Source organism: Herpailurus yagouaroundi, unplaced genomic scaffold, assembly GCF_014898765.1.
Source record: "Herpailurus yagouaroundi ecotype Mexico unplaced genomic scaffold, PumYag 387, whole genome shotgun sequence".
NCBI lineage: Eukaryota > Metazoa > Chordata > Mammalia > Carnivora > Felidae > Herpailurus > Herpailurus yagouaroundi.
The window spans coordinates 1,536,837-1,544,935 of NW_024412604.1; positions in this window are offsets into that span (position 1 = coordinate 1,536,837).

The window sequence follows — 8,099 nt, forward strand, 5'->3', positions numbered from 1 at the left end:
TATTGCAGAGTGATCACAATAAATCTAGTTAACATCCATCACCCCACATGGCTACAAAAATTATTTTTTCTTGTGATGAGAAATTTTAAGGTCTCTTTTTACTCTCTTAGCAACAATTAAATGCATAAGACAGCACAGTTAACTATAGTCACCGTGCTGTACTGTATATTTCTATAACATTACAGGACAGTACCACACAGGCCTGATAAGGGCTCGAGTCTGGCTGGAGTAGCCAGCCCTTGAGGGGTGGTGAGCAGGAGACTAACACGGTGTATTTTACAGGGGGCTCCTGGCCACTGTTGACTCCTACAGGGAGAAAGGAAGAAGAATTAGTGGCATAGAAGGCTCTGGCGCTGTCTGTGGATGGCAATGGTCTGAACTAGGGGGTGGGGGATGGATTTTGCAGGTAGGTTTGATAAGACTCAGGGATGCGTAAGAAGTGGGAGTGGGAGAAAAGAAACCGTTTCTAGCTTGAGAAACAGGTAGAGGTTTAGTGGAGAACCAAGAGCTTCACTGTTGGCATGTTGGCTACGAACGCGTTGTAGCTATCCAGGTAACTGTGAACTTTGCAGGCTGACTTGAGCCTGGACTGCTGATAGATGTTCCGGCAGGAGCTGTAATCATCTGACAGCTGTCACCATGGGGCCGGGCGTAATCACCCAGCAGAGCGCAGCAAGACACGAGCACCCAAGGAGACTCAAGGGCCCATTATCTGAACCAGCAAAGGACACTTCAGAGTGGGCAGAAGGCGGGAGGAAAATGAGAGGAAGGGTGGTTATGGAAGCCAGAAGAAAGCAATTGAAGAGGGTTGAGGTCATTTGGGGCCAACATAGCTGTAAGTTTGGGTAAAATGACAGGCCTGTCCCCCGTAACCAAGTTTCATTGCATCTAAGATGCCATCTATTATAAAAATCACCATTATTGTACGTGCTGCTAAGACAAAAATGCTAACGTTTAGAAAGATTAGATGCTGTCAACCGTAACATCGCAACTTAGAGGTGCTGGGGGATTGTTTCCAACGTGCATCTTAAGTGGAAATAGGGTATTTGTGGTAGGGCGGAGGCTGCTGTTCACCTTGAGGAGCGGTTTCAATGTACCGCTCTGTTTGTAGAATAAAGGGCAGGTTAGCGATAAGGAATACAAGTTGTGTATCTGGAAAAGTCTTGAGAAGTTTGGCTCTGAAGGGGGAGCATGGAAATGGGCAGCTGGCAAGGCATATGGGATCAAGGGAATGCTTTTCCTGTCGTGTTTATGTATTAAAAAAAATTTTTTTTTTTTAATGTTTTTGAGAGAGTGAGAGAGAGCACGAGTGGGGGAGGGGCAGAGAAAGTGGGAGACACAGAATCGGAAGCAGGCTCCAGGCTCTGAGCTGTCAGCACAGAGCCCGCCATGGGGCTCGAACTCATGAGCTATGAGATCATGAGCTGAGCCGAAGATGGGATGCTCGACTGACTGAGCCACCCAGGCACCCCGTGTTTATGTATTTTATAACGGGATGATTAAAATTTGTATTTGTGCAATGAGAGTTTACTAATGGATTAATTGGAAAGGTAACTGAGTGAAAAAATAAAATGCTAGAGGATCCCATATATGTGAAATTTAAAAGTATACTGATACTATGTACTGTTTATGTGTATATGTGTGTTAAAAACAATACAAAATGTATGGGTCACCTGGGTGTCTCAGTCAATTAAACAGCCGACTCTTAATTTCAGCTCAGGTCTTGATTTCACGGCTCACTTTGTGGGATTGAGCCCTACGATGGGCTTTGTGCTGACAGCGCGGAGCCTGTTTGGGATTGATTCTCTCTCTTCTCTCTGGTTCTCCCTGCCCCCCCACCTCTGCCGCCACCAAATAAATAAATAAACTTAAAAAATTCTATAAAAGAAATTATATGAAACGTCTGCTTCTATGTTCTTGTGTTTTTTTTTAAATAACGGGTTTATTGAGATAGAATTTACATACCATATGATTTTAAAATGTACAGTCCGATGGTTTGAACATTTAGAATTGTATAACCATCATCAAAATCAATTTTAGAACGTTTTCATTACCCCCCCCCCCCAACACCCATACCTGTTAACAGTCACTCCCCTCTTGTTCACCCCCACTCCCTAGCCCTGGGGAAAGACAAGCCTACTCTCTGTGTCTATGGTATCCCTCTTCTGGACATTTCATATAAATGGAATCTTAACAATACATGGTCTTTTGTGATGGGCCACTTCCACTCTTTTTATGTTCCATCCCTGTCATAGCCTGTGTCAGCACTTTATTCCTTTTTATGGCTGAATAACATTGCGTCGTTACTTATCTGCTCATTAATATTTTATTTATTTATTTATTATTTTATTTATCTGCTCATTAGTCGAGCATTTGGGTTGGCTCCACCTTATCAATTATGAGTCATGCTACCATTAACAATCCTGTAACAAGTTTTATATGGACACATAAAACATGTGTTCTCTTGGATAGTACCTAGGACAGGAATTGCTGGGTCATTGGCAACTCTGTTTTAATCTTTTTCCCCCAAATGTTTGTTTATTTTGAGAGAGAGAGAGAGAAACAAGGTGGGGAGGGGCAGAGAGAGAGGGAGACAGAATCCCAAGCAGGCTCCATGCTGTCAGCGCAGAGCCCGATGTAGGGCTCTAACCCACGAACCACGAGATCATGACTTGAGCCGAAATCAAAGAGTCAGACGTTCAACCAACTGAGCCACCCAGCCACCCAAACTCTGTTTTAGTCTTTTGGAAAGGAAACATCAGCCTATTTTCCAAAGCCGCTGCACCATGTGTGTTCCCATCATTAGGGCATGAGGGTTCTGATGTCCACATCCCATGGAACGTGAGTTGCCTTTCTCTTTGATTTTAGCCATTTCCGTGCAGGTGAAGTGCACGGATTCTCGTTGTGATTCTGATTTGCATTTTCCTGAGGCCAGTGAGGTTAAGCATCTTCTTGTGTGCTTATTGGCCATTTGTAGATCTTCTCTGGAGACCTATCTCTTCAGATGCTTGCTTGTTTTTAATTGGTTTGTCTCCTTATTACTGAATTATGAATTATAAGAGTTCTTTATATATTCTAGACACAAATCCCTTATCAGATGTGTGACTTCCAAATGTTTGTGTTTTTTTGGTTTTTTTCCCCTATTCTGTGGGTTGTTTTCCTTTCTTTGTTGATATCCTTTGAAGCACAGAAGTTTTTCATTTTCTTGATTTCCAGTGTATAGATCTTTTGTTGCTTGTGCTTTTGGGGTCATCTCGGAAGCCACTGCCTAATCCAAGGTCATGAAAATATACTGCTGTGTCATCTTCTAAGAGTTGTATAGTTTTAGCTCCTACATGTAGGTCTTTGATCTATTTGGAGTTAGATTTTTGTGTGTGGTGTGAGGGGAGGAGGCGAATCTTATTCTTTTTCACGTGGATATCCCTATGTCCCAGCATGATTTTCTGGAGACTGTTCTTTCTCCATTGAATTGCTTTCGCACTTATCAAAAATCAGTTGGCCATAATGTGAGGGTTTATTTCTGAACTCTCAATTTTATCCAAGGATATAATTATCCTGGTGCCAGTGCCAACTTTGTTTTTCCTTCTCAAGATTGTTTTGGTTATTCTGGACCCTTTGAATTTCCACATGAACTTTAGAATCATCTTGTCAGTTTCTACAAGGAAGCAAACTGGAATTTTGAGGGAGATTGTGTTCAATCTGTAGATTAATTTGAGGATTGCCATTTTAACCATCTGGGTCTTCTTAGCCATGAAAATGGAATGTCTTTCGTTGTCTTCGGTGTCTTTCATTTGTCGTTTTCAGAGTAAGTTTTGTACTTACTCATTCCTAAGTATTTTATTCTTGATGCTGTTGTAAATGGAATTGTTTTATTAATTTCATTGCCACTCGTATTAGTTTCCTGTTGCTATTGTAACAAATTACTGCAAACTCAGTGGCTTCAAATAACACACATTTATTATCTCAATTTTGGAGGTCAGAAGTCTGACATGGATCTCACTGAGCTAAAGTCAGAGTGTCAGCAGCCTTATTGCATTGTCTCTTACAAAATATTCAATATTTGTGTTGGAAATGATTATCCTTCTCTTGTTCCTCACTTACATGGGAATGCCTCTAATCTTTTTTTTTAACTTTTATTTATTTCCGAGAGAAAGAGAGAGACAGAGCATGAGTGGGGGAGGGTCAGAGAGAGAGGAAGACACAGAATCTGAGGCAGGCTCCAGGCTCTGAGCTGTCAGCACGGAGCCCGAGGGAATGCCTCTAATGTTTCTTCATTAAGTTTGGTGATTGCTGTAGGTTTCTGAGAGATATCCTTTATTGAATTAAAGAAGTTTCCTTCTGTTTCTTATTTACCTCTTAAGTTTTTGTTCCTTTTAAAAGGAGTAGGTTTTAAGTCTCATCACACGCCCCTGGGAGATTTGTTTTTCTTGCCTCTTAATGCAGGGAGTTAAATTAGTGACTTTTGCTAATACTCAACCAATCTTCTGTCCCTGTGTTAAGTCGTATTTAATCATGGTCTATTATATTTTTAGTACATTGCTCATTAGCAGCTTGCTCATATTTTCTTTATGAAAGTTGCATCTGTGTTCAGGAAGATTGGGGATTTTTTTCTATTTGTATTATTCTTAGTTGTTTTGGCAGTGGGGTTACACTAGCCTCATAAAGTGAGTTGGAACACTTTCTAACCTTGCTCAGAAGAGTTTATACATTGAAGGTTTGACAGGATACATTCATTCCGAAGGGGACTTAATGTCTCTTTTAAGGGTTGATTTTTACTGTCTTTTAATTTTCTCCGCTGTTTATTTAGCTTTTCTACTATTTGAATCAGTTTTCAGTAATTTGTGTATTCCTTAAAAGTATTCATTTCAACTGCATTTTAAATTTTATTGATATAGGTCAAGTTTTGCCTGTAGTTTAAAAATCTTATGTCTAGTTTTGTTCTCTTTTTCATTCCTAATGGTATTTACTAATGTCTTTCTTTTCTATCTTATACTAAAGGTTTGACTGTTTTATTTATCGTTTCAAATAACAGGCTTTTAGCAATCAGTTCTACTGGATTTTTATTGTTATTTTAACAACAATAGAAATTTATTGATTCATGTATGTTATGTGTGTGTAGTTTAAAGCTTTTTAAATTGAATGCTTAGTTCATTTACATTTAACCTGTGGTTCCCCCTCCCCCTAATAAATGCATTTGTAGCTATAAAAACTCTTCTGTGAATTGTTGGCTATATTCTATGGATTTTGATATGCAGTGTTCTCACATTGTCATTAATTTCTAAATAGACTAAAATTGATATTGTGATTCACTCTTTAACCTAAGATTATTTAGACAGGTATGCATTTTAGACTGTGGTTCCCTCTGTCAATTATATCTCATTTGCTTTTTATCTTTCAAGTAATTCCTCCTCATTTGAGAACACCAGCTGATCCCATCTTCTTTTCCAGTGCCCATTTGGACCCATGTGTATATGTGTATCTTTCCTGTCATGTCTAGGAATCATGAGCAGAAGGGGAAAACAGGGACATGTAGTCAGTGTACCAGTAGCATGATTTCATATCCCCCATTTTTTTCTTTTTTCTTCTCTTCCTCCTCCTCCTTCTCGTCCTCCTCCTCCCCCCTTCCCTCTTCCCCCTCCTCCCCTTCCCCTCCTCCTCCTCCCCCTTCTCACCCCTTCCCCCCTCTGCCTCCTCCCCCTTTCCCTCTTCCTCCTCCCACCCTCTTCCTCCTCCTCCTGCTCCTCCTTCTTTTAAGGTGAGAGGTTCTGGATCATGTTTGTATCTAATGAAAATGATCCAGAGGAAAAAAGACTGACACCTTCAGAAAAGAGATGCCCTAAAATGGAAGTCCTTGAAAAGGAGACAGATAATACAATGGTGAGCCCAAGTGGAGGAGACTGGCCAGATAGAAGGAGATAGATGATGGGTCTAGATGCACCCTAGTCTTTTCTTTCCTAAGTCAGATACTCTCAGCTTTAATAGTTGTTTTTCATGACATCATCCTGGATTTCTCCTCTGTTACTTGGTCCTTCCTAAAAAGAAAAAGGTTACTATAAAAAATAGAATGTTAATGAAGTTCACGCAGTTCAGAATAACAGGACCATTAACTTCCTTGTTCTGGACACTACTCATTTTAAGTCCCAAATTGCTTTACACTTTGTAGCCATTACCTATTTGTGGGCTTTTTGTGTGAACTGTTATAAAATAGGTCTCCTTTAAAAAAATTTTTTTTTAATGTTTATTTGTTTTCGAGAGAGAGACAGAGCACGAGTGGGGGAGGAGCAGAGATAAAGGGAGACCCAGAATCCAAAGCAGGCTCCAGGCTCTGAGCTGTCAGCACAGAGCCCAACATGGGGCCCGAACCCATGAACCGTGAGATCATGACCTGAGCCACAGTCAGATGCTTAACTGACTGAGCCACCCAGGTGCCCCAAAATAGGTCTACTTTAATTTGTACTTTCATAGAGACACTGGTCAAGATCTTTTACTACCACATCTTCACCTACTTTTCTGGAACCCATAGTGTCCTTAGACTCCAATGGCCTGTGGAGTTTACATTGACCGCAGGCTAAACAAAATGATGTAGTTCTGTTAATTAAATAAGAATAACTTTACCTAAAGGTTCTAATTTTATGGTACTGCTTTTCATTATGTTCTTAGACCATCACTTTCTCCTTGTGTTTCACTTCCTCATTTGTAATATAAGGGCTTACTACTTTGTACAAATTAACCAAAGATTAATTAAGGTATTTAGCTCCTAAGTCCTCTTTCTAACCTTGTCTCCTGCCTCCAGGCTAATCTTGAAATTCATCATTCCCCTAAATATGATATGCCATGTATTACCACACCATGCTACATTTTGCCCATGTTCTTTGCTTGGGACCCATTCCCACCCTATCCCCGTTCACCCCAACTCTTATTTCCCCTAAGTAGGTAGTCCTGGAAGAGTCCTTTGAGATCATCTACAATACCTAGTGCTCTACCCCTGGATAGCGTGATGAGAATATAATTTGAAAAAGCAGGTTCAATATAACTATTTTATTGAAAGCAATGTTTTCCAAATATGCTATATATAAAGTAAAACTCCACATAATTATCACTGCTGCAGCTGTTTAAATTGCAGTAATTCTGAAAGGGTGAGGACTTTGCTCTGTTCCTTAAAGAGGCTGAGCTCCATTCTAGCTCAGGAATTGCCAATGCACCTTTCTTTCTTCTTGGAAGACTTCCTTCCTAACCCAACCTAATACCCCTTCATCCGTCCAGGTGCTAGCTTAAATGTTTCTTCAGGAAGTCACGTGTAAATGCTCCCTTCCATACTCTCTCACAGCCCCTTATAGGTCTTAACAGACCTTACTAGACCTTAACAGACCTTAACAGACCTTCACTAGAGTAAGCTCTGGGAATATGGGTTGTGGCTGTCTTGTTCACTACCATGGTGCTTGGCACATGAAAGAACTTTAGTTACCAAAAAGGATGAAATATTCAACAGGAAGTTAAGAAACGCTGCCCTAATAACGGAAAGCGCATATATAACAGATGAAGCAACCAGGGCCCAGAGGAGAGAAGAGTTTGGCTTAAGGTCTCTGAGCCATTTTGAATGCACTAGACTGCCTGGCTCTAAGTCCCATTTTTGGTTCGCTCCTGTCCCGGGGCCTTTGCCTAGTTTTTCTCTTGCCTTGGCCATCAGGGCTTGCCCAGCTCAAGGGCCCCTGAGAAGAGTTCCCTGACCCCACTCCTCCTAGAGTCCCATTCAACCTCTTGATGTTCAACCTGTTGATGCAGGATTAAAGATACTCTTCACGTCAACAGGGTCAGGGGTCGTTCCTGGCTTCTCTGAACAGTGGCATTCCATGCAGGTGACCACCCGCTGCCTCCTGGGCGCGCAGGAAAGGTTTCCATCCAATGGATGACTAGGTGGTGCGGGTGCGCCCTCCTCCGACCCCGGGCCCCAGGCAGGTGGCCTCTGCTCTCGAAGGCTAGAGGTGCGAGGCCGGACTCCGGGAGGTCACGGTCGCGGCCCCGCCTCTCCAGGCACCCGCGGCGCTGATTGGCCGACCGGGCGCCGGGGGACAGCGCGGAGGGGCGGCCGCCCGCGCGCC